This window comes from Euwallacea fornicatus, chromosome 29, assembly GCF_040115645.1.
Source record: "Euwallacea fornicatus isolate EFF26 chromosome 29, ASM4011564v1, whole genome shotgun sequence".
NCBI classification, from domain to species: domain Eukaryota; kingdom Metazoa; phylum Arthropoda; class Insecta; order Coleoptera; family Curculionidae; genus Euwallacea; species Euwallacea fornicatus.
In genome coordinates this window covers 2,373,638-2,400,853 of record NC_089569.1, presented here as the reverse complement: position 1 = coordinate 2,400,853, position 27,216 = coordinate 2,373,638, and the positions used below count along the sequence as shown (strand labels likewise).

Here is a 27,216-nt window from a genome sequence, read left to right as displayed (position 1 = left end):
GTTTCAAGAAAGCCGTTTAACTCGTGCCATTTTCCAGCCGAAAGCCGAGCGTTAATTTCCTCTCCAGGGACTTCTCGTTCAATTAAAATCTCTAATCCAGACTGTATTTCTCCTTATTATCTGATTGCTCCACCTCCGGTCACAATCAACTTTTCAATTTGGCCTAAACTCGAATCGGCTTCGCAGCGGGATAACAAAGTTATATCCGAATCATTGTTACGAGATAATCGGGTAAAACTTGTCCATTAAAATTGTAAATTCGTGGCGTAACGCTGTAACTTTTCAGTTTGAAGTTCCCTTAGTTCACAATTTGTTTATGATGTACTAAAAGTTGAGTTTTTCTGCCTCCAGCACAGTTTTTAAATTATTGCCGCATAGAGCTTCAAATTAAACAAAATTCGATAAAGATAGCTCACTTGCATTGCACATTAGGAAATTATTGTTTATGATGGAGCGATTCATAGTTTTTAATAGTAGATAACATGATCAATGAAAATAGATCCAAAAATTTACAGCACACACTCCCTTTAAAAAACATTGAAAATCTGCTCTTATTCATGTCTACAGTATGCAAAAATCAATGGAGATAAGGTGTAGGGACTTTCATAGGTAAATCACCTTAAAAAAGTTGAAAATTTGTATTTAAATTTGTATGTAAAATAGCATAATATACAGAGTATTTTATATAAAAAATTCTACCTTCTGGCTTTCTCTTGAAACATCCGATTATGCTAATTTTAGGTCTATGGTCCGACAGTTTTACTCAATATTCTTTCTTATATTTGAATATTCTTGGTTTAGAAAATGATCATTTCTCGCTAAAATGGCGGAAACGCAAAGGCGAGCCCGCAAATTGACAAATTTCCCCCTTCGGGGGTTTTTGCCAATGCCAAAGATGCAGCCCGCACCCAATGACAGTTCGTTTGCAGCAATTTACCGCATAATTTCCTGCACAAATTTCGATTTCTCCGGAAAGTGGCTCCGATTAAAGAGGGCGTTACGTGTTTGGCGGATAAGTTGCCCGCGGGCAAACACGCCCACCCATTGGCCAGAGATGATCCAGTTTATACTGTCTACGTCATTTTGTTCCCTTCGCTTTTTCGTAATTTCCGGTATAGACGAACCAAGGGGAATTAGAAGTTTTAATTTCAATAAAAATTATTTCTGACGAGTTTGCTAACGTCCGCCTCACTAGAACTAATAATATTGTGAGCGGCTTTGCCGAGTACCGACGAAGCGTCCCGAAGGTATACGTAGTCAGTGGAGACAACACAAACTGGTCCAACAACTTCGCTCATGTTCGTATAAAAGTCTGAATAGAGAGTATTAAAAAGTTTAAAACTCTCAATCTCCTACTTTATTATTCGAAACATTAAAGTATCATAAAGTGCCTTCCCGTTTAAGTACATAATTTGGAACATAATAAGATTACGAACAAGAAAACTCTTACAAAATAAGCTATGAATATTTAATGCGCGTAAAAATATTTTGTTCACAATTCTATTATCTCGAGAAGGCAAGGATGGATTGGGGGGGTGTTAAATCGTGACAGTTTAAATCTTAGCCAATTTATACCTATTTTCGCGATATTTCATACTTAAGTATCCTAAAATGAAAGTCCTCAGAAATTCATTTTTAAAGCCCTAAACCAATTTGTGGGACTGAAAAATACAGAAACATACCGAAAATTTTTAACGTTAAAAATTTTTGGATGTACAGTGTGTATATCAAATTAGATATCGTGTATAAATGGTAACAGATAGAACTTATTTGGTAAAAAAACAGTGGCGAAGATGCGTTGTACTTCATGGCCCTAGAAAATGAATTCACAAAATTGAACGCTAGATTTTAGGTAGATAAGTAAACGCCCTACGCCTATAAATTTTGTTACGAACAATGAACAGAGCGTTGATAAGATTCTTTGCTTGACAATTGCTCATCAGATTTCCATCGCTTAGTCACTAAAAACAATTATGCTAGACGGTATTAAAAAAAAATCCACATTAACAAACTACTAATGTAGAAAAAAATTATTAAGATCAGTTGGTGCGTCTCTGTCCCGTTCGACTGTCCAAGTTATACCTGCCCATTGGTCGCCCTCATTCCGATTATTCACGGGAATGTCCGATTATGCTATTTCCTCTGGGTGCAGACTAATTTGCCTCATTTCGCTAAAATGAACTTTCCAAACTTACCATTTTCACTTGTTGAAAGAACATAAGTTTATTTATTTATCGCTACGTTCAAAACCCGCTTCATATCTCAAAGGAACTTTGCAGTCAAACCCGATTTAATATTATAAACATCATAAACAGCCAACCACTGATAACTTAGTAATAGATCAGAAGCTTAATCACGACAAAGTTCTAAAGTTTCCCTTGCCACATTACGCGGAGCTTCCCTTCTGGCAGTTGTTTGTTAGAGCTTACGCTCTATAAGGAATAATGTTACCTTTCTATATCGGTAATAAGCTGATCATTATTATAAATAAGGTTTCTAGGAGCAGTAATTGATGGTAAGTTAATGAAACTCTCGCCAGCAATGAGGGGAAAATTAAAACCGTAAAAATAAATAATAAAAACGTGCGGAGAGGACTCTCGAGGGTCTCGCAAACTCCGGAAATTCGACCCCGAAAACCAATTATAAAAAAAGTTGTCTGTTTGTCGCCGGATATTATGTCCTAAGTGAAACGTTTGCGGTCGGAAAGATACGCCTCGGGGACTGCGCAGCTCACGCAGGGTGATAAATAAAATTATATTGGAGCACCTAAGGGGTTGGCTATCCCCATATTGGAATAAATCTCAACTTACAGCAAGAAATAATAACATCTAGACGAATTTGCATGGTCCAAATTAACGAATTGCGCTCGAGAGTCTTCGTTTGGAGAAGCGCTGACGAATGAGAGCGCTGGCTTGCAAAGTGGAAGTGTTTTTTTTAATTCTGACTGGTTTTGTCTTAGGTTTCTGGCGAGCGTTTGCAGGAGTGACATAATTTATGTGAATAAGCTTTGAAAGCAAATTAAAAAGTTTCATAATATACAGGGTGTTCTAAATGAGATAGTAAAATTTTAACGTCCCAAACGTTGGGAAAATATGTCTATTGAGATGACCTTCTGAAGGGTCAAATTACTTGAAAATCATTGAAGATAACTATAGAAAAATGTATTAAGGAACTGTACCTTGTGATTTTTAGGCCCGTAGTAATAACCAAAAGTATTAGGTCGTGGTAGTATGAAATGAGTAGAATTGAATTAAAACTTTAGTCAATTTTTTTTCATATGAAATGTTTTTATTGTCAATCGAAATATGCACCACCATTATCAATACACTTCTGCCATTTAACGGGAAGTTCATTGATTCCCCTGCTGTAAAAGCCTGCAGGCCGGGAGTCGATAAACTCGTTGAAGGCAGCTTTGACAGCCTCGTCGGAGTTGAATGCTTTCCCTACCAAGAAGTTATCCAAATTTTGAAAGAAGTGGTAATCAGTGGGTGCTAAGTCGGGTGAATACGGTGGATGACGAAGAGTTTCCAATTCCAACTCCTGTAGATTGGCCAAGGTGACTTGCGCGGTGTGTGGCCGAGCGTTGTCGTGCAACAATAGCGGTGCGCTTCGATTGGCTGCTTAACCGTCAGTTGCCTCATCATTTCGGTCAGTTGTCGGCAGTAGACATCAGCCGTAATCGATTCACCAGGTTTCATGAAGCTGTGACGGATGACACCTGCGTTGGACCACCAAACGGACACCATAAGCTTCTTTTGATGAAGATTTTTTTTCGCACAATGTTTTGGTGGTTCATCTTGATCCAACCACTGCGATGAACGGCTGGTATTGTCATAAAGGATCCATTTCTCATCACAGGTAACAATCCGATTCAAAAATGGATCGTTGTTATACCGGCACAACAAAGAAACACAAACTTCGAGACGTCGTTCTTTCTGTATGTCGCTCAACTCATGCGGTACTCACTTGTCCAGCTCTTTCACCTCACCAATTTCAGCCAAATGAGTCAATATTGTTTTTTTGGTTACACTGAATATTAACGAAAATTCGAACGCACTTTGACGTGGATTCGCTTCCACCACGGCTTTCAGATGATCGTTATCCACTTGAGTTTCAGGTCGTCCACGTGGTTCATTTGTTAGGTCACAATTGCCAGAATGAAATTTCATGAACCAACGAGATACTGTTTGCTGTGAAGTGACTTCAGTACCAAACACATCATTAATATTGCGAGCCGTCTGAGCTGTTGTGGTTCCACGTGGTGGAACTCATATTTCATTAACACACGAATTTCACTATTTTGCATGGCTGCACAAAAATTATTATAAAAATAAAAGTTTTCAATAATTTTTAACACTTCAAACTCTGATCGAAAGAGGAAGAATGTGCCTTTTCCACATAAAAAAGTCAAGTCCAAATGTAGATTTAGAGTGAAGTTATTCGCAGTTGAATGTGGCATTTCGAGAATCTACTCATTTCATACTACACGACCTAATATTTGTATCCCATAGAAGTGCCGGGGCGTCCAATAAGTGCCCTGATGGAAATCATGTCGGAAGCTCTCTCGAAAAGCCTTGAAAACAAGTCCCTATTCATCCCAACAGTTATTAATCAAAAAACAGAGATTGTTATGGGAATTTTTACATTCAAAACAACTCCGATAAGTAGTAAATCCAAGAAATTGTGTTATTCTATATAAACCAGTAGAGTTTTAGCATCTGAAGTATAATGATAACACTTTTAACACATACTGAGGATAATGCTTTGTCAGGGCTCACATTACTCGAAAACTGATAAGGGAAGCTGTAGTAAAGTGCTCCGGTTGATTAAACAGTTCATCATATTCGACACTACACAAGGTGCTCACGTTAAAAGATCGGAATACATCATACTATTCCCAATAAGTTTTTTCGCAAAAAGTCATATAAGAGTTTCTCGACCTCCTCCATGTAGGAAGAATGATATATAAAAATATTCTGGTACCCGTCCAAATACTGCAAAGATATTTCAAGCTCGAACAACCGCCGAGAATGGGGTCAAGTGTCAGGCGGGATAAAAATGTTTCTATAAAACTTATCTGCATATTTACAAGCCTTTTAAAAGTGACTATTTCTCATAGGGTTTCTCCGACTTGTACTACTTTTACCACATCAAAATCAATTTCCGCGGTTCTTCATGCACTGCATTTACCGGCATAAAAGTTTTAATAAAGTTTCGCAGCTGCAGCTGGACAAAAAGGGACCCAAAAAAACTCCTTAACCGGCTAATGCATCATCGCACCCACTAAATCAAAAGTTTTTGTTACTTTTTATACGGAAGAAGGACTTCCGGGGCCAAGCCCAGTCGGTGGACCGCACATCCGTCGCCATTTTTGACATCTCGCCAGTCCATTCTTCTGCCAGGATCTCGCTTTTTGTTTCCAGTCTGGATCGATGTATACATGGCGTAAAGTTCACTCAAGAACGACTTAGGAGTTATATACCCGCCTCATACATGTAGAAGGAGTTCCAAAATTTTTATTATAATTTGGCCTATTAAAGGTGCACTATAGGTAGCTAAAGGGATTGTGATACGAGTTTACTCTCTCCCGTTTTCCGAGAATTGTTCGTGCATCTGCGTAAAGAATCGACCAATCCTAACTGACCTTTCCGAAACTTTACTCTTGCGGACGTTAGTTAATTGCCCTGATTACTAGTAGTTGGTACGAATGCCGCCCTCGATCTTTGAGGTTAAGAATGTTCTAAAATAAGACATCCCGGAGGGCACTTATTCGATTCCCGAACATAAAAAAGAATAAATTTAATAAAACCAGACATCCTGCAGCGAGTGAAATTCCGCAGATAATCGAAAAGCGACCCTCAAGCCGCAATTCAGGACGTTATAGGCCGGGCGTCATTCGCCGCGAATAGCGCAATTCACCACTGTAAAAATGGCCGACCTTTGTGAAATTGAATTTTATTGAGAACTTACTCGAAGCTGGGAAATATTTAAGGGTTGGTCATATTAACCAAAAGTGAGATTGAATTAATTTTCGTCCATCGTAAATTCGTAGGAAATGGAAGGAAAAAGCTATAAAAGTTTCAATATCAGAACCTTGTAAAAAAATTGAATTCTATGAATTTAAAGGTTAAAATTCTTGAAATCGATGAGATGATCATCCCGAAATACACCGCTATAAGCGAGCGTAATCTAAAATTATATCTACTTAAAGGTCAATATTGTTTTGTTGGCTCTTAACGCGATTAAAGGGAAAACCTTCCATAAATACCGAATTCATAACGTTTAATATCACTTGTGTCGAGGGCAACTTGTTGAGACGATATTCCCCGGATTTTAATTGCAAATTAAATTGGAATATGGAATACGGCCCATTGGGCTCTTACTAGAGCAAGTCGAGTAAAATTAATAATAATTCCGTGATTTCACGCTCGTACTACTTTGGAAGAGCCGTAGCTCTAACAGGAATGAGGTCAGTTTTTGGTCAAGATATTGTTGCAGTTTATCTATAAAACTTGCCTTCGGTTATTATAAAGTTGTGGATGAATCTGGATGTTTACTGCGTGATGGTGTCTTTCGTGTTTAATGATTAAGAGTCGGAGGGAGTGCTGCGAGGATACATAGCAACTCTGTCGAAACTTAAAAATAGCATCTTTCTAGTTCTAATGCGAATAAACAACCACTTTCCACTTTCATTGATAAAAGGTCTTCGTCCCTCTAGAGTCCACTACTAGCAATGTGCGTCCCTTTGTGCCCTTGCTCGATCCTATTTTTCCAAGTGAATAAGGGAATTTGTTTTCCTCTTCTGGGGTGCTTCAAATGCCTCTTTCTATTTGTGTATATTCCCAGTTTAAGAAGACTCTAAAATAGATACATCTGCTCTAAAGTAGAGGAGAAAATAATGGCCGCTTTGGGAATTACATTGTGAAAAATAACGGGGATTTATTTACTAAAAAGTTGGGAAGGATTCAAGAAAAGTTTTTCGCTCGTTAAAACGTGACACAGGCGGATTTCTATTAAGTTACGTTATGTGAGTGCGGCTTTGATTATGATCTAATTGGGACCTTGATAAGACAAATTAAGTCTTATCACAAATGTTGGGCACGTCCGCAAGGAGTCGGAAATGCCGCGACCAACTGCAGCTTGCGCTGGTTTACTTCAGTGATACGGGACCAAGCAGTTTGGGAACAAAAATCCCTATGCAGATCCCTCTCCCCTCCCTATCCTGATTCCAACAGTTTTATTTTTTTAAATAGGTCACCCTGTGTAATTTAACGAAAACTATTTGTAGTATTTCGTCCTATTAGCTAACTCTGACAGTTTCGGAGATGCAGAGAATATCGAAATCTCGTTTCTTTTCCCCTCTCTAAATACAGCCAATTCTGGTGGTTTTGGACTTTAATTTTTACCTACCTAACCCTTTTATTAGAGCAACTCTCCCAGAGCAGGTCTCCCAAAGCTAATTGGATTTATTAAAGGACTCATGTGTAAAGTATAGTGAACTTTGTCCTATGCCAATTGTGGGGTAAATTCGCATGTAGTCGTGAGCGCTGCTGCCAATAGCAACTCGCGTTGAATGACTCGAGCGATACGGGTGCAAACAATTTGCGTGAGCAAATTGAAAACTCGCATTTATCTTCAAACTTAACTGAAATCGAGATAAATCAGCGACTGGATGCACACGACAGGGATACTTTCCAATCAACCTCAAACTTTCAAAAGTTACTGACGCCTCATTGAAGCCGGAGGTCTACCAGTAAAACCTAAACAGAAAGAACTCCTTTGTTCCATGGCTAACAGAAAGGTGAGATGGGGCATTAAATCGGCTGTATTAATTAAATTGGATGCGATTAAAACCAAACAACGCGGTATTTACTTGGAAATATTAAAACTTGCGGCTGGAGCGCCGGTTTCAGCTGTTCCGCTATAATCGCAAAATCGACAAACTTATTGAAATTGAAGTTTACCCTAATTAGTTTCTAGCTCTCATGTTGATCGTCCGTGCAAATTAAAGCTCGGCCAGTTGCATTCATTTCTAACGATTTGATTAAAAGCCGACTCTAGATGTACGAACTTGTTTTGGCTATAGAAACGCACATTTCTCTGAATTTTTCTGGAAGAAGTTTGAGATTTATGTAACTACGTTTTAAAATTGACGTTTGTCACTTGGAAAAATCGCCATCGGTCAGCAATCTCGGCATAAAAAAATTAATTGCTATTGAAACGAGTTGGTATATTTGGAGCATGGAAGTTATTGCAGGTTTAAACCGCAAAGCTTCTAGTTTATTATCCGCCAATTCCAGTTGTTTCTCAGTTACCAACTGCGACAAAGTTATTGAAATTGCGGTCCCCGCAAGTTAGTTTTGAGTTGACTTTTGTCTAAGTTTCCCAAAGTTGCATTATACCGCTATAATGAAGGAACGTGACGTGAAATATTTCTTCAAATGAGGAGTTCATAAAAATGTCTATCGACGCTAACTAAAAATTAACGGCTGTTAGGTTTAATTTAAATCGCGGGATTCGAGTCAATAAAAAAGTGTTAACAAGCGCCCGAAATATCGTTATAAATATTTGTGTTTCGATGTGGGCTATGCGAATGCTATCTGCAGCATAAAAATAGTCATTTATACTGAGATCGCGTAACGCGGTTTGCCTTTAAATTGAGCGATTCCGTTATTATTTGAGCCATTTGCGCAGTTTACATTCATAATAAATGAAGAGTGATTTATTTATTTCCTGCTAAAAATGCTTTAAATAAACGCTGTGTATGTTTAGATCTAGAAATTTAGGCAAATTTGTTTACGTCTGATTAGCGACTGTTGCGTTCGAGCATCGTCGCTTCCCTTCGTATTAATCCGAACCGGCGACCAATAGAATGGTCGGTTTTTAAATAGACTTAAGCGGACACCAGCAAATTCGTCTTAACGCGCCATCCATGTTTTACTACAGGATTTAGGTAATGGGTTTGCTGATGTTTGAATACTTCTTTCGGAAAAAGTGGTTTATGGCACGTCTCAGATTAATTGTATACAATAACCACAAAAATTAAATTTTAAACGGGCAACCTGCATATTTTCTGATATTGATAAGTCAAATTTAAATGCCAGTTTCGCTAATACACTAACTTTCAAAAAAACCGCAACACCAAGAAGAGCACATCGTACACGTTTGAAATTCTGGCATTACGTTGGGTCGGGTAATAGATAAAAACGATCAAAATATCAAAAAAAAATTATTCTGAATAAGTGAAAAAATTTCATAATAATTTAATAATGGGTGGTATCTCCTCTTAAATTAATACATTCCTGTAAGCGACGTGGCATGCTTAAAATTAAATTGTCAATATCTTCCTGTGGTATTGTATCCCAGGCAATCTGCACCTGCTCGCGGAGTTCATCTATGGTCTCTGGAGGGCGAGCTAAACGTTGAAGTCTCCGACCCATTATATCCCATACATGCTCTATTGGGGACAAATCTGGAGACCGAGCTGGCCAAGGCAAAGCATCCAAATTTTCAGCTTCCAAATACCTCAAAGTATCGTTGGCTACATGTGGTCGCGCATTATCCTGTTGAAATGTGCTTCCAGGATGGTCGTACATGTATGGTACAAGAACCGGTTTTAAGACGCTATTAATGTACCTCTGAGCATTTAATCTATCATAAATGGAAACAAGAGGAGACCGACTACCATACTGGATGGCACCCCAAACCATGACACCTGGTGTTAAACCAGAATGACGCCTTTCCAAAAAGTTCAAATTTAATCGCTCTCCAATGTGCCTTCTAACACGTAACCGTCCATCAGATCGCCATAAACAAAATCGGCTCTCATCACTGAACACGATTCTTCTCCACTCATCCACCCATTGCACTCTCAGACGACACCACTCCAGTCGGGCCACCCTGTGGTTTCGTGATAATGGAAGCCGACGCATAGGACGACATGAATTTGATCCAAAACTTCGAATTCTGCGATACATCGTACTAAGGGTGACCCTTCGATTTAGGGTGGCTGCCCAGTTAGCACCAAGAGACGGAATTGTTTCAAACGGGGCGCCTGTCGCTGAACGACGAAGTCGCTGGTATTCGCGTCATTCTTGGACGGCCTCTACCACGATGACGATTTACTGACCCTTCGTTAGACCAATCTCTCCAAGCTCTTAGCACTGTTGATGCGTTTCGATCCAATCTACGTGCAATTTCGCGGAAAGGTAAATCTGCCTCATGCACACCAACAATTCTTCCCCTTTCAAAGGGAGTTAACTGACGATAAACTGCATTTTGGCGTACACGAGGCATTTTGCACTACCACACGTTCAATATGGTATTGACAATAATACCTTTATCGCTATCCGCCTGTAAAAAAATCTGCAAAAAGAACGATCGTCACAGATAAAAAAGTAAAGAAAAACTTCATATCGCTTTAAAATACGAACTTGAAATTTTTATCATTTTTTTCTCTTTACAAGTCTAAAATCATACCAAAATTTCAAATACATACAATGCGTTCTTCTTGGTGTTGCGGTTTTTTTGAAAGTCAGTGTATTATCGTCGCTCTACCTAGCTCTTCCGATTTTTCAGTTACACAGCCGTGAACAGGCCTCTGTAGAGTCGGTTTGCTAAAAATGCACTCACCTTCTTTCTCATAGTCAAAATTCCTGCTTTCCGCCTCTTAAAAGTATGATTTATCGAATCGAACACTCTGTATACTCATTCCCTTATCGTCTGCATCGACCGTAAGCCTGATCATTGTTAGATCAAAGTGACTGGAATAGTTTAGATCCAGTTGATAAGATTATGATTGTTATCATGGTCTTCCGAAAGCCCGGAAAAGAAGAATAGTGAAGGCTTAAAATTTACATAATTCATGGAGCTAAAGTGGAACAATATTCCCGAACTTTCAACCGTGGCAACTCAATATTTAACCGAAAGCAATTTAAACTGCAAACAAGTTTTCATCTAAATCGTAACTTAATTTTTTATCTGGAGGAAAGTGAGCGTTGGCATTAAGGAGTTTGGTCTAAAGTTTAATTAAAAAGTCAATTAGCAAACTTAATGACCGACGTTGTTTTAAACTTTCCTTGTAAGTAAAAATTTCTAACAAAGATGCATCGCTGCCAAGTTCTCTGAAAAGGGTTTTTCGGTTTTCATGAAGGGAGGAATAAATGCAGCTGAATACGTAAAAATGCACTTTTAATCCTTGTTTTCCAACTGACAAGCTACTCGAAAATTGTTTTCGCAAGAGGCATTTTAATATGCTGATGAGTATCATGCCTGGAATACATTGCTGTGCACACTTGACATATTTAGCTCCTCTTTTTCAGACCAGGCAGAGTACATATGATACTTTGCAACCCGCAAGGCAATTACTATGGTTAAAAATAAGCCGCAGGAGTGGGGTTTTGAATGGAATTGTCGAATATGCAGAAGCGACAGCTTTAAACCCGGATTTTTATTTAAGACCACAATATGAGGGAGTTATCTAGTAGAGCTGTTTGGATGCGTCCTATTTTCACTGATAACCGGAGATATTCGCAATGCTCCGGACACCCTCGAAATGATGCAGACATGCACTAAATTCTATAAAATTTCCTTTTCTGTTTGAAACTCGCATATTTTTTAGTTACGTAAATAATTCCATCATCATTGTTAACATAAAAACCGAGCTTTTCATGTTTCCAACCGGCCATTGAAAACGGTACAGTTTCAATTTTCGAGTTCTCCCAATACCAAACATTTCAGTAATATTTGTGCGACACTGAATAATTGAATTTTTCTACCACTGGGCCTGAATGACAACAAAATGAAACCATTTCAGTTAAATATTTTCAGTCTTTTATTTCAGTTTCATTTAAAAGCCATTGGCCGCTGAATTCCTGAAAGTTTTCAATTCAAATATGTGGTAGTTTGAAGGTGGGAAACGCGACTGGGCATTACTTATTCTATTACCGTATGAAAATTTATAAGATGTTATTCCTAGTATACCTGTCGCTATACATATCTCTTACAGTTTTGGAGGTGCAAAGCTCTGGCAGGAAAGGAGAAAATTTGCCTAATATATTCACAGCATGACACAAGCATGATTTTTTTAAATAGGTCACCCTGTACATTTATCGATATATAAAAGTCATATTTAAAGGGGATTATTTTTGCACTCTTGTAATTTTTGATGTGTAGTACTCTAAAAACACCTTGGTATTGGAAATTTGTCAAAGATTTAGAATTTGCACTTTCCATCTTTCTGGCCTTTTCGATCGAAAATTTGAAGAGGATTATTTATACCATGGCCGTTCCTATACCTAACTTGAACCGTTTTGGACTTACCTTAAACAGCCTTTGTAGCGGAGCTTTACCAGAAATGTGCAATTTGCTCTATCTTTGATGCTGCCATTCAAAAGAATGATTTTTACAATGGGATGCCGTGTGTATTTTTGGTCACTGAAAACCATTTATTTAAAGAAAATTATATGTATTACTATGTTTCCCATACCTTGTTCAATTTATTTTCGTTTTATTTTTTTTTTATTGAAAAATTCCTCACGTAACTATGAATTTAGAGGTTTTTTATGTTTGCTATCTCACTCACAGACCAAACAGAATTTCTGCTCTAATCTTAGCTCATAAATATCGATTCCATCTACTTTGAGATATTCCCTTTTTAACTCAATAATGCCACTCATCTTCAATCTTTGGTGAAAAGAAAATCTCTTACGTTAAAAGCCTCCTCGAACAATACAAAAATACACATTTCACTTCGAAAATTTGTTTTATATGACAGTTATTACGAGGACTAAGTTTTATAAATGCAAAACATACTACAAATACTTTAATATGCTTTATTCGGGCACAGTTAAAAATTAAAATAGCTCGAGTTTTTGTGAAAAATTCTCCTGTTTATTATTGCAGAAAAAGCCTTTTGTACGTGCTTTTTTTCGGGATTTTTTTCGCATATTAAATGTGATGTTAAAAGGGGAAGAGATTTTTGCTTCAAAAGGGAGAAACAGCATAAAACTAAAAGATGAGTCAACAACAGAAATCATACAATGCTTAACCAATTCTGATGGAGGTTCAGTAGTTTGTACCTATATTATATTTGCAATGCGGGTGTACAGTTAATGGAAGGTTCGATTTAAGCTCAAAACCGTTAGTAGCCATTACAGCCGTGATTTACCATATAAAAGGACAATAGAAAAACGAGACTTGAAAGACCAGCAAGTTTGTTGAACTCGTATTACTCTTCTCCAACTGTAGATGCAAGGCTGCATCATTAACACATCATTATTTCATGTTTCTAAAACAAGTTGGGAATCTAATCTGTATTCAGAAACCGACAAGAAAGCCATCTTTACTATTAAAGCCTAGTTAAACCACCGGGTGATGATAAATTACGTGGGGCTTCCCAAATTGAATTCATAATCTTTAATAGATAAGGCAAAGTGCTAGTTAACAATGCGGAGTAATAAATTACGGTTTTAGGACACTTTTCGATTTAAAATGAAAAATTAATTACTGCCGATAATAATTTCGAAATATTACTATAAAGAGGGCTCAAATATATGCAGAAATAAATTAATTTACCTTTGTTTTTCCGACAAACAAACGATCTCGATTTTCCGCAGTATCATCGAATAAATTGCCAATTACATTCCTCTGACTAATAACCAATAGATCATCAGCATAATAATATAATATCTGGAAAGTTTCGCAAATGTGTTATGTCTCTGATATTAGTAAACTTTGCTTCAAGAAATGATATCGTCATTATCATAATATACGAAGCAATTATAAGCGAAGGGCGTAAGCTGTGAGAAATTAGTGTTGTTGGGTTTCTATGACCCTAAACAGAAACTGGATTAGGTTAATGTAGGTTTGATTCAGAACAAGTTTTGAGAGCAAGTTTAGAAACCATGGAAGAGATCGCTTTAAAGGACAAAAACTCGACCTGACATACTGCTAAACCATTGTTCTAGCACTTACCTAGTTTTACTAGATGGTTAAAAGACTCAAAAACACAGTATTAAAGCAATTAAAGGTTTCTCGTTTCTTGCTTTAATTAGTTCCTCGGAAATGTGCGGGATTCGAGACATTTTGCTGAGTTTTCAGTCCCAAACCGCCCTACTCTCCGTGCCTAAATCCTCTTAATCAAAATTACTCTAACGAAGTAAATAACGGGCGATGCGATAACGGTGCCACCTAGGGGCATTTCCAGACTTTCTTTATGATAATACCGCCGTACGTTAGGATTAGAGGCTTTTCCGTGACCTGGGTGCATTTTTCAACTCTGTTCCTGCGGAATAATAAGAATGTACTTGGTTTTTGCCCTTTGCAAATCCCTTTAATGACCCTCTAAAGCGTAATTGGCCTGTTTTGCATCTGGAGTATAGGACGCCTCAAATAACGGAAATTTTAATAATATTGCAATAAGAATGAGGGTCATAATAAATAACCAAGAAGGTTTTTTTATTATAACCCTTATCCTTCATCCTGCAGCTATTTACCTTAATTTTGAATCCTTGACATTTCTCTTGAAGGGCAGGAGCCTTAGATATCCAACTTGAGTGTGTCCGTGTCCTGTAAAAGACATGTCACAAGTTGTGTAGGAAGTTATTGCATTGAAATCTCTGGTCTAATACTTTAGGAAATTAATGTGTTTCGAATTCAGGCCACGTGCTATACTGGTTTGAGTCGGGTGAGAGTGATGACTTGGCAGCGAATAGCCGACAATGAGAGCCATTTTTCGAAAAGAAACATCCAGATTTTGTAATTGTTCAGGAATTTAAAACCGTATTTCTTCCCTGGTTAGTAGCTATAAATCTGCACTACTTGAGCCTCTGGTTTCGATGCAGTGGGATTATCAATTTGAAAGAGTATAGAAGACACCCAGAGCTAGCTCCCTTTCGGACTAAAACAACCTGCAGAACTTTACTCTTCACCTGGGTTTTGGAATTTACCAAAATCAGGGCAAGAACGCTTAATTTACTTGGATTTCAGCATCAGTCAGATTTAGACTGCATGCGCCTGTGACTTTAGTCAAACGAGAGTGTCAATTTAACAGATTATGATCGACCTTTAACATCATCTTAAAAAGAAAAGATCATACAGATCTCGACTAATTTCGATATTACAATTTTTTACATATTAGGAAAATTCCAATTCAGATCTTTGCCTTGCCGGCCGAGTGGTTGAATCATGGATTGGGCTCGGTTTTGTTAAATCCCACCCTCGCATGTACGAATACACATAAGGAATTTGTATATGTCAAAATGCTATTATTATGATAGGAATACATTTCTTATGGACTTAAAACTTATGAGGCTCGAGTTTAGGTGAACCAAGCATAAGCTATTATTCAACAACTTGGCCTGAGTAGGGTTCTGATTTTGTTCACATGAGCCTCTGGTTTAAATCGAATGAAAGTTTGAATTTAGCGTATTATAGAGGACAATCAGATCTGCCTACTAGAATAAAAGAAGGTCCAGATTTTGATTTTATTGGTTTGTGGCAATTTTTAGAAATCGGAGAAAACTAGCTTTTTTCACTAATTTGTAGGTTTAAACTCGCACTATGTGCGACTTTGATTTGAAACATGAGAAAGCGTCAAATATAGCAGATTACAGAGGGCACTTAGACAATCTAATAAGATAAAAGATCACGCGGATCCTGACTCCTTTCGGTTCTGCAACTCTTCGGAAATGAGAGAATTTGAAACTTTTTTTTACGAATAAAAAAAATCAAATAATTTAAAATAAGGTTATTATTTTCAGTTGTTTTGCCGAACGTGCTCGTTTTCTTATTGATAGAGGACACTTAAAACGAGGTAAAAATAACACTAAACAGAAATGAGACTGAGAATAACATCCGCCCTTTGCTAAGGGCTCGGACGAGCTCTCTTGTGATATTTTTCATTTTTTATAACATGCTTAGGTCATATTATGGACGTGTCTGGTTCGCGTCGAATGAAAGTGCAGTGGAGGCATCTTCTTAAAAACTCGGAGCCATTTGCCAGGACAACATAAAACTCAATGGAACTCTCAGTTTGATGGTATTGAGCTTGTAGTTGGTTATGATAATGATTTTTGGTAGAAAATACAATAATGAACGGTTTTTGAAATCGATAAAAATATGAGGTCTAAAGAACTTCCCTGTCAAGATCTAAATCAGGCTTTCTACCTCCGAAACAATAATAATAATAACAAAATACCCTCGTTCATCCGTCCTCTATGAATGTTTGATAGAATCCAGTTCCATTCGTCCCATTTTCCGTCTTAAAAGTTCGTAAATTCACTCAATAATGGATATTTAAGGCAGTCGGGGGTGTTTTTATTTATCAGACCTGCTTAAAAGGAAAATATCAGGCCACGTATGCCGCTGTACGGCTTACGTAGTGGGAACATAAATCTCCCTCATGTCCTTAAATTTTTGAACGCGCATAGAAATGAAAACATTCATAGATTCGGCCGGAAAAGAAAGGGTTTAATGTTACTCGGAGAATCTGAAATGGGACGAGCAACGTTTGTCATTTTCTCGACTGTTCATGAATCTAACATGAGGCTTAACCTGTCCGCAGCCGGGGCGAATCGGTTCGATGCCTTCTGCAACGAAAAAAGGGGAAGAAAGGACTATATCAGCTGTGACATCACGTTTTAGGGCTTTTCCCTCTTTTTTGGATGATTGTTTTAGTACAAATCCGCCCCGAAGTGGACTTATTCACTTTTTGCTTCAACTCTTCAATGTTTGGTAGTGCTATCTGTACGTGATGTACCTAAACTTCTACCTACGTTTTAGTCGTTAGATGGAGACACGAGCGATTTGAGCGACGTAACATATCCAGCGCTTGTAAAAAGTATTGCAACTCGTTTATTTTTAATACACCCGATATTAAAAAAAAATGCTTAAATGCGTAAAATTTTATTTAAAAAAAGGCATTTAATGCATTGTTTTCAACGTTTAAATCTTTCACCGCTGTCCAGCTAGCCCTACTAACTTTTGATTTTTAAATGGAAAGGCATACATTGTAGTGTGTCAAGTGAAAGGTAAGTCTATAAGGGATACAACGGCGTATTCAGAGCTAAATTTAGATCTGCAGTTTTCATACAAAAATAGGAAAAAACAGATTCTAAAAAGATCAAAAGTTTTAATCTTTGCTTCATAAATAGACAACCCATTCTTGTTTCACTTTGAAAGAGCGTGAAAAAATGACAATAAGACCTAGAAATTCCAAATCGTGTTCACTGTAAAACATTCTTTGGATACAAAAGATTTTGGTCTCCTTAAAACGCATTAGTATTCGAATTTAGTTATTAGGAATGTACCATAGTTAGAATATCAAGAACAAGGATCGCTTATCCAAGAAGCAATGAATTGAAATTTTAATGTTTTTAGGGTATCGAGATTGCAAAAGACCCTACGAAGAGATAAGCCCCGTATTGAATGAGAAACGTCCGGACCGGTTAATAGAAGTTACAGAATAATAATAGTTAATAGAAGTGTAACATATCGGACTAATAAAAAAATTCAACAAATTGGTAATGTGAAAGCTGCTTTAAAATGTGGAAAACCTCAAACAGCAACTGGTGGCTATAAAGCACTAGACATTATTTTATCTATCGGTGAAAACCCTATACAGTCCACCGGCAGACTTGCCGATGAATTTGATGTATCTGGAAAATCATTAAGCGACCTCTTAAAACGAAAAAAATTTCATCCATTCACAATTTTTCTTACTATAGAGTTGACGCCGGAAGATTTTGATAGCAGAACGGAATTTTGTGAATTGATGGGAAAAGGGCATTCGGGAAAATCGGCTCTTTTCAAGAATATTATTTTTGAATGAAGCAAGTTTTTGGTTAAATGGATCTATTCACTGACATAATTGTCGCTACTGGGCCAAAAATAAACCTCATTAGATGTAGACTCTGCGTACATAATATTCGTGAAAACTCAATGTAGGAATGAGGATAATCGGCCATCGGTTCTTCAGTCCATTTTTCATGAAAGAGAATCTTAAATAACGCACCTATTGTAAAACGAAATAGTTCCACCATTTTTTTCTGGAGAAAATGAGGAATAAGTACCCAACATTGTTTAATTTCAAAAAGATGGTGCACCACCACTTTATGCAATGGCTGTGACAGAGTATTTTGATGAGATTTTCTCTAGAAGACGAATAGGTAGAAGGGGCGTAATAAGATGACCATCACGATCTCTTTATTCTGGTAAATTCTTTTTTCTGGAGTCACTCAAAAAATTCAGTTTACAATGATACACCATAAAATTTAGATGATTTGTGTCTTTGAATTCATGCCGAATTATAATCAATAATAGAAGCAATATTGAGTCGTTTCATAAAAGAGTTCGAGGAACCGCATAGTTATTAGCAAGTTGTTACTGGAGTCTAATTTGAGTATCTATTGCAGGAATTTAAATTTTATTTAATATAATAGTGAGTTACTTTATGTTGTATCAAATAATTGTATTTTTATGAAAACTGTATATCAAATTTTAGTTCTAAGGATACTGTTGTGTTCTTTGTTAAATTACCTTTCATCTGATATATTACAATGGGCACCTTTTCATTTGAAAATAAAAAGTGAGTAATGATGGCTGGAAAGAGGTGACAAATTTTACCATTAAAAATAATTCATTAAATTCGTTTTGTAAATTAAAATTATACGTGTTTAAGCATTTTTTTTAATATATCAGGTTTTTGAAAGTTAAAAATGTATTGCAATATTTTTTACCAGCGTTCTATACAAATGGTATTTAAACTTCGGTATATTAACGGTTTACCATTCATATAATAAAACTCGTATCGCGTCGCGTATCCGCCAGATGGAGTAAACAACTGCAGAATAAACATGATATCGAATGCATTGAATGGAAAACGCCGGATTCAATCGACAAAAATCACAGTACTGATAAAATGGCCTCGGGCAGTAAGAAAATAGAATTCAACAATTTACATTGGAAATGCCCCTCGGAGAAGATGAAGGGAAAAAAGCGGCATCGAAAGAGCAGCTCGGGCTTTCTTTAAACTGTACCGAATCAGAAGGATTTTATTATTCATAGCCAATTTTGCCGCAAGAAGACTCTGGCCCTTTCGATTCTTTTTTAGCCTTAGGATTAGTATCTATCTATAAAAGATGAAAAGTTTCATATAGAAATTCAATTTATAGAATTTTTAACCCTAAATAACTTTTGAATTCTTCATCTTGCTTTTCAGAGTAATCTGCTTTAGTATTCGACAAGCGTCCTAAATGATAAATAAAAACCGAAATAATAACGGAAAAATGGGAGAAGAAAAAGCTCACTCGTCTTTGAACAATGATATCGAGCTTTATTGGATTGCATTTTATTAAATTGCAGAGCTTTCTTTCCAGATACAATGGAACTAAATCTGCAATTTATAGGAAAAATATGGGAGACGAGATAAGAATCGCCATTTTTCTGGCCTGTCTACTAAAGAACCATGTAAACACTTAACGCCCAATTTTTTTGTGGTTTTCCATACTTTTTGTTTTAATTAGGAAAGGCCCATTATGTCTGGAACAAAGGGCAGAAAATATTTCTTAAATTCTGGCGCAAATGCTCCCAGTTCTCCGGACCGCCTTTATTATCAGATCCCTTTCTTTTTGATTAATGAATAATTTCATCTCGCCTTGCTTCGAACGAACAATAAAATCGAGTTTAATTATGACTTTATTCTTTTTAAGTGCCTGAGTAGAGATTTTCCTTCGAAGAAGGGTATTATACCGCACGAAGACGTCAATAATTTATTTTGTTTGTATGTTCGATTCACACTAAATCCAAAAATTCAAACATGACTTAATGGTGTTTTATAAATTTCAAAACTCGTAATCCTCTCCAATCTAAAATAGTGAATTGCAAACATTGCCTCAAAGCTTCAAAATCTTATCAACTGAATCCTCGAATAGAATAGAACAAGGCTAAAAAGCAACTCAAAACATAAAAAAGGTTACAAGAGTTCGTATTATTAAACTTGTCACCTTTATCTATTCATAGAAACATGAAAATTAATTATTTTGCACATGTCCACTCTATTTCGCTAGAAATGAATAAAATCAGTTCAACAGAGGGCAGATTGATGTTTTGCATTTAGCATTTGCTATGAATTGTGTACTTATACGTTTCCATAATAAATTCTATTATTCACACAGCGATGAGGGGCGCGAGTTTTTGAATCTGGTCCATAAAATTATAGTAGTAATGTACAAAATACATTTTAAGTGGAAAATGACACATTTAAAATTAAAAACTCCCATATGTCATCAGTTTAAGAGATTAAATAGTTTCGGAGTTTTTTTCATGTAGCACTTTCTTCGATTTGAATATTATTTATCTATGTAAGAGACACGTGAAAATCTGCTCTTCAAAAGTGATCTCTTATGTTTCAAACTTAAGACAGATTTGCCCACAATTTCATGCAAACGTATGTAAATTTAATAGGCCTTAAAAGGAAAAACGTGTTTCGTACCTTTGCATGTTGCGATGGGCCAGGAAGAGGTGGTTTAATATTCCAGGTACAAATTAAATCAAATTGTACCCTGCGTGCTGATGCGGAGCTTTCTATTGAATTCCAGGACTGAGATAAGGAAAAAACCATCCTCCATTAAAGATATTAATGATGTCAGTGAGGCTCCCGTTGAAAGAAGACTAAATCCCAGAGCGTTTGTTCTCCCGGGCACATATACGAATAAAACTAAATAAAAGCAGGTTTTATTATGCAGTTACTTCCAGCACTCGCTTTTAATAAAATTGTTTTAATTGTACTTTTGCGCTTTACGCTGCACTTGAGGGCGTGTCGGATTTTTATTATTACGGCACAGGAGCTTGTTTCGAACCCTTTTGTGGCCCAGGAAAGAGAGCGTGTGCTGGCATTGCATAGAACGAAATAATGTGGTTTGTAAAATAACTTCTACTTTAAAGAAGAGAACTTACTACTACAATTTTCCTCCCAAAGGGCATGAGGATGGCTCGCACTGCCCTCGAAACGTTGGATAATAATAAGTAATGCCGGGCGGGTTTATTTGATCGATACGCCTTACCTACGAAAGAGATCCTTCTGTTAGAGGAGTTTTAGAGTTGAAATTCCAGAACTGTCGAAAATTGATGTAGATATGGACATGATATAAGCATTTTTTTTAAATTTAGATAGGAAATTTCTGAAAATCCTATATAGATATTCTACACAAAAAACCTGAAGTGAAAATTTTAAATTTCTAATAGGTGTTTTTTAAATGAATTGTCTGTAAAAGTTTTTTGACTTTGAAAAACATACAGGCTGTTCTATTAAAAAGAACTTTGCTGCGAGTTTGGCACAAAAAAGTTTAAATTTGAAGTTTTCTCTGCACCGACCTTCTTAGGGATTGTCAGTGTTTGAAGAGATGATTTACAAAATTAGCCATGCTTGCAGTAAATTGGAGGGCATGTTTTCCTGGTCAAATATTACGGTCCTATAATAGTTTACTAACACGTTGCCTGCACGTTTATTAATAGAAATAAAATGTCCTTCTAAATTTTTATTTATGTAGCATGGTACAAATGCGCTTAGCTAAGCTTTTGCTGGTAATCTCAAAGTAAACTGCGAAAAGAATAGAACTGCTTCTCGTGTATATACGACCCTCCGCGCAATAATTTAATTATCTCATTTGAATCCATTATATTTATGAAATGCTAACAGGACTTTGGAACTTTTGCGAGTTTCACGGTGTCCATTTCGCTGTTGTCTTAATCAGAAATGGAAAAACTCCTTTTTGTAAATTTATGAAGTTGTAATTGAAGTCTGAAATCAATTTCCGCTTTCCTGGTCAGATAGAGCGGAAAAAAATGGGGCTTTCCAAATATTTTTCGCTCGTCTGTTAAATGCTCCAAACAGCTTTCGGGTAATTTCCAGTCCCACTGCGCCGGCAGAGATTGTTTTAACAAAGTTATTTAAGGCCTGCCGAGTGGAGCGGACCTGGATTTACATTTTAACGATTTCGAGTTGATCAGGTCAGGTTTTTGTAGTTAACCACGGGTAAAACTTGCAGATTAAAACACTGTTTTCATTTCAGCGTCAAAGACATTTCATTACCAGACAGATTTTTTTTCATCCGGATATTTTATTACCCTATTTTTCCCTTTCCATCAATAGAACTTGAGCCATTGTTTGAAACAAAATCATCTAAGTGAAATTTTGCAAAACTCTAAATATCACCTGATTTCCCCCGGATTCGTACCAAATTTATGAATTTTGAAGGAAACAGAAAACCGCTGACTTAATCGCCGAAATTCGAGTTTGATTACAGAAACTTAATTGTTTTTCTTCAACAGTGGCGCAGCCCCCGAAGTTCACACAAATTTCAAACCCCATGGGTTTCTAGAACTAGGACTTAGCATCCCCAGTTTTCTTCTAGATTTGGCTTGGCACCTTCGCAACTAATGAGGTTTAGCTTTAAGGATGAGCGTGGATTAATGGCAGATTCGGAGAGATGTAACGAAGAGAAACCGCAATAGTTAAGATATACTTTGGTGGCGTGGAGTAAGCTCTTGGAGAGACGCCGATGTTTGTCGAGTATTAGTTGAGGCGAACGAAAGTTCTTGGCTGAGATAAACAACCCGAAGATGTGTGACCTACATGCGACTACGACATCAGACGTCGTATGTTAATTTGTAAAGTTATTCTAAATATTGTAATAAGGAAACGTCGTTGACATGAGAGAAATCAGAGAATCTAAACGTAATCGGAAAGACAGCATAGTGTGCTAACCTTCTTCGAAGCGTGTTTGTATATGCACAGCTATCTAAAAATATCTTGGACGTGAAGGAGAAATGGCTCTTCTAGACACATTTGAATATTTTATCTTCAGAACTTGATTCCAGATCTTTACTTCCTCCTGTCTTTCACCCCCCCCCCCTGCCTTCTCTCTCTCTCTCTCTCTTTCTCTCGTCTGTTTTTTAATTTGATGTCTTAATACCTTCACCAAGAAAGAAAAGTTATGCGAAAGAGAGAACTGTTGAGAGAGTTCTACGTCACTCTGATTATATATATGCTCAATTTTTTTTCTTGGCAACAGAGCTTCTACCTAGACAAAAAAAGTAAATTGAGAATTCAGAAAGAGCTATATAATTCTATGGATAAATAATACAAACACCGTTGACGTTTTAAATGCGAATCTCCTTAAATAAGATAGAATGCGGCCCATCCGTTTCATATCAGTAAGAGAGTGGCAGTAAATCATTACGGCGGAACGCGATGCTAGGCGCTGAAATTCCTCCTCTCTTCGAATTTGATGTGACATATAAAGGACCATTTTTCATTCGAAATTGTTTTGAATAATGCGAACGATAAAATTCCAACGAATAATGCAATTTTTGACATCAATACTGCACTCTTTGGGTACTCATAAACAGAGAATCCCGCATAAGTTTGACAACCATTAGTTAAATCAGGTATCTTGTGAAATGAATGACAGCAGATGAATTTCGGTAATTAATTAACGGAGGTGTTATTAAATATGACTGTTTAAATATTACATGTTTCCTTACTTTGGAAGCATTTGTGCTCTAGTGATTAATTGCATTTCGCCACAGTGATTAAAAACAAATTAGGCTTCACGGCGTATTAATGAAATTTTTCCGAAGAGGAACAGTTTCTCGGCGAATAGAATATAAAAGAAATTTTTATACATTTTTACAAGTAAATTGAGGACTAATAATGCAGTTTTATTCTACAATAGAAAAACGAAAACGCCTTTGAATTTAGGAGTTATAGTCGTCCCCCCGCTCCCATCGCCCACCCCTGCAGTGTCACTCAAGCATCTAAGCCACGCCTAAGCCACTTCCCTTCCGACACAATCCTATTGAATATCCTTGACATACGTGTCAACCCCCCTCCCTCTTGTTTCAGGAAATCAACCAAATAAAAATCATTTGAATTGACCAGGACCTTGCGTCGTGATCCTACAAATAGTGTTTTCCATCACTTTGTTATTCTTGAAGTTTTTGTAGGTTTCAAAATGCCGTTTAAAACAATACTTCTGAATTTCAAATTATTTCCATTTCCGCTTCGATAAACTCTAGCTAACAAAACCTTTCGGGCGAAAATTATTGCGACGAAATAAATAAAACTGGGGGCGATTAAAGTGTCACTTAAGAGGCGTTTCTTTATGATAATACCGCCATACTTTAGGATTAGCGCCTTTCCGTGACCAAGAAGTATTTCTCAGCATGTCTATTAAATATGAGTTTGGTTTTTAGTGCTGAAAAACGGAGCCAATTAAGCAAACACATTCAAATCCAGACTGCAGCCAATTTTATGGAAATCCATTGCCATTCACGCGACGGCAACACCAAGAATTGGCCGGATGCTTTCTGCACTGATTTCTCTCCTTTCCTATCATTTCCTCTATCAGCGAACAACTGAAGCTTAACGAGAAAAATGGCTCCTGTCACTTGACAAGCATTTTATCTTTCTGTTTTAAAGCTTGACGTAATGCCAGGGAGGCGAAAATTAATTAAAATAAAAAATCGTCCCTTACTGATAGAACGTAATGCGATTCTAGTAGAGCGATAGATGATCGCCATTTCAACTTTTTTTGTTAAAGCATCTTGCTCGAAATCGAAGCAATGTATAAGCGAGCATCTGGGCTCAGCCTCAATAACCTCTCCCAGTGTTAATAGTTCAATTGAGGTGTGTCCAATCGAACATAGGTCAAACATATGGGCATATGGGCGTAGCTTTGAATGTTCAAGGCTACGCCCACACTCTCGTTGCAAAAGTCCCACCACTTGGCTGATGCACATTAAATTTAGAGCACTTCAACTCTTACCATGACCGCTAACCCTTTAATTGGGGCTTACCTAGCTGAACAGTGACATCAGAAGTTGGGCATAACCATAATTAGTACGAGTGCTTGGCTACGGTGAATTAATTAATGTATGTCTAGTCAATGGTAAATCAATGACTTGATTATGTCGCCCCAACCTCATTAGCTATTGCCATCGTTGGATCGCTGCTCATTAAATTGAGACGTGCTTATGAAAATATACGCCAATCACTCGAAGACGCAGTAGCCTCGTTAGCATGCACCCGTTAACTGTACTCTTTGATCGGTGACAATTTAATTTTGGAGTAGTTAGCTGACCAAGATGCGGTGATGGGCGTAGTTTCGGTTGCTACGCCCATCTCTTTATCGTAGACCATTAAATTGTGGTGTTTCCAATTTCATTCTCTATCTATCTGCAGTAGTCAATTGCAATCACTGCAATGACCGCAAAGTAGATTTGCTTGCAAATTTCAATTTTGTAATTTATTTACTTACTTCATATTCGGTGTACCAACGTCTGTGTAAACGCCAAAAATTACAAACTATTTCTCGCAGAAAATAAATCTTCTATCTAAATAATACAGAATGTTGGCTGAATAAACATAGGTCCCTTTTCCTTTAAGAGCGAGTTTAAACAAAACAGATATTACGTGTACTATATTTACGAAAACATCTTTCGGCAATGGAGGGCCCGAAATCTAAGCCCGTGTTAAAACGACGTATAATACAAGGAAAAAGAGAACATCCCCCTAAAACCGTTTTGATTTAATGAAAACAAAGTTGGTTACGAGTCAGGGCCCTCCGTTAAATAACTTTCCGAAAACCGAAAGAGGTAATACATTTAGGAACGTGACGCAGCACACTCCCTGCAAAATCTAAACTTTATAATAACAAAAAATTCAATTTCTCTTAAGATGAAAAATGATTAAAGAGCCCCGGGGTTAGTCGGAGCATATATTATGCATGAATGTGGCGGGCGCTTACGTGCAAAAAGTAATGGTTCGAGCATTAGCTTAGATTTCCCAAGGCTTTATTGAATTTACTGTGAGGCATTATTCCGAGTGGTTTTCGTAATAGGTGTTGAAAAACTCATTACCACCTTAAACACACTTTACTAAACTTTCAAGTAATTGCCACGCCCTCAAATCACGACGCTCCGCCTCTAGCCAGACCTTAGCCAACGACTTATTACCCATATGACTGAATTAGAAGGGATAATTCACGTCTAAACAACATTAACTTAACCAAACTGGCAAGATAATAAACAAAGATAGCGCCTTCGGTTCGGATCTCGGCAACAATGAGGGTAATTAGCGTAGATGCCCTATCGTCATCAATCAATCTATTGATGCGTCGTTGCCGAGAATTTAAATTGTTAAAAATCGATCGAAAGTTTTCAATTGAAACGCCCCAGGAGGCGGCTCTTTTGTAATAACTTTTAATTTTCTATACGGTGTTTCGCATTGTGTTCGGAATTTAATGTACGAAAAACACTTAGTCACTGTTTGAAGAATACAACTTTAGCAGGCCTAGAAGGTCGGGAAGTATTTGTATTCTACGGTGTAAATAATGACTTGTTTTGGATTTAAAACTTTAGTTGAAATTTCAAAATAACTTAACCTTAGAAGATACAAAAATATGAAAAATTGGGGGTTTTGGATATGTAACGTTAGAGACTTGGCTTATACCTTTGCATCATTAAACCAACATTGTATTAGAGCTACAGAAACGACAGAGGACGGGGCTTCACTTTGAAAGTGGGAATGATTGCGCTTGAATGGCAGTCATTAGAATAAAAATGGGCGTGGTTTTTGTAGAGGTTCCGGGACTAGCATTACCATATGGATGTGTCGTAAATACCGAAACCAAACGCAATAGGAACCCTTAGGAACAACAGGGACTGAAAAGAGGCAGAGTTTCGGGGACCATGTCTAGAAATCATTAACAGAATGGCAAAATACGGCAAGAGGCGTGATTTACACAATACTGAATTGATATATTCTTTCACAGTTTAATTTTCAAAATTAGAAAGAAGAAGTACGGCATCGGTTCAAAAACATCATCAACAATATTGGGACATTGGAATTCTTTTATCATTGTTTCCAAGTCAGGACAAATTTCCCTGTTGCTTTCTAGAAATCAACTAAAGTAACTTTATAGTAACATGAGTAGCACAAAAAACGTCACGTTAATGAAAAATGTGTAGAACAATTTTTAAGTTTACATATCTTACATACGGTATACGAAGATGGATTAAGTTGGGAGCTTGAGAGCGCGTTTCCCTTCCATTTTACATATGATTGGCAACCGTTTGTAAATAATCAAGAAAATCCCCTATAACTTGAACTAAACTGAACTAACCTGGAAGGAACAAAACTGCTTTGGGAAAATA

The 27,216-nt window shown here is 37.0% G+C and overlaps 1 protein-coding gene and 1 long non-coding RNA gene across 5 annotated transcripts in view; one reads left to right on the top strand and one right to left on the bottom strand.

Moving 5' to 3' along the window:
* nrm (neuromusculin) overlaps window positions 1-27,216 on the top strand; it is a 205,846-nt gene that overhangs the window by 4,454 nt on the left and 174,176 nt on the right. The window lies entirely within an intron of this gene.
* On the bottom strand, window positions 14,212-14,778 carry LOC136347671 (uncharacterized). The gene is made up of 3 exons (XR_010733522.1): window positions 14,631-14,778; window positions 14,496-14,568; window positions 14,212-14,284 (listed from the first exon to the last, which is right to left on the bottom strand). It is a non-coding gene; the product is annotated as an uncharacterized lncRNA (long non-coding RNA).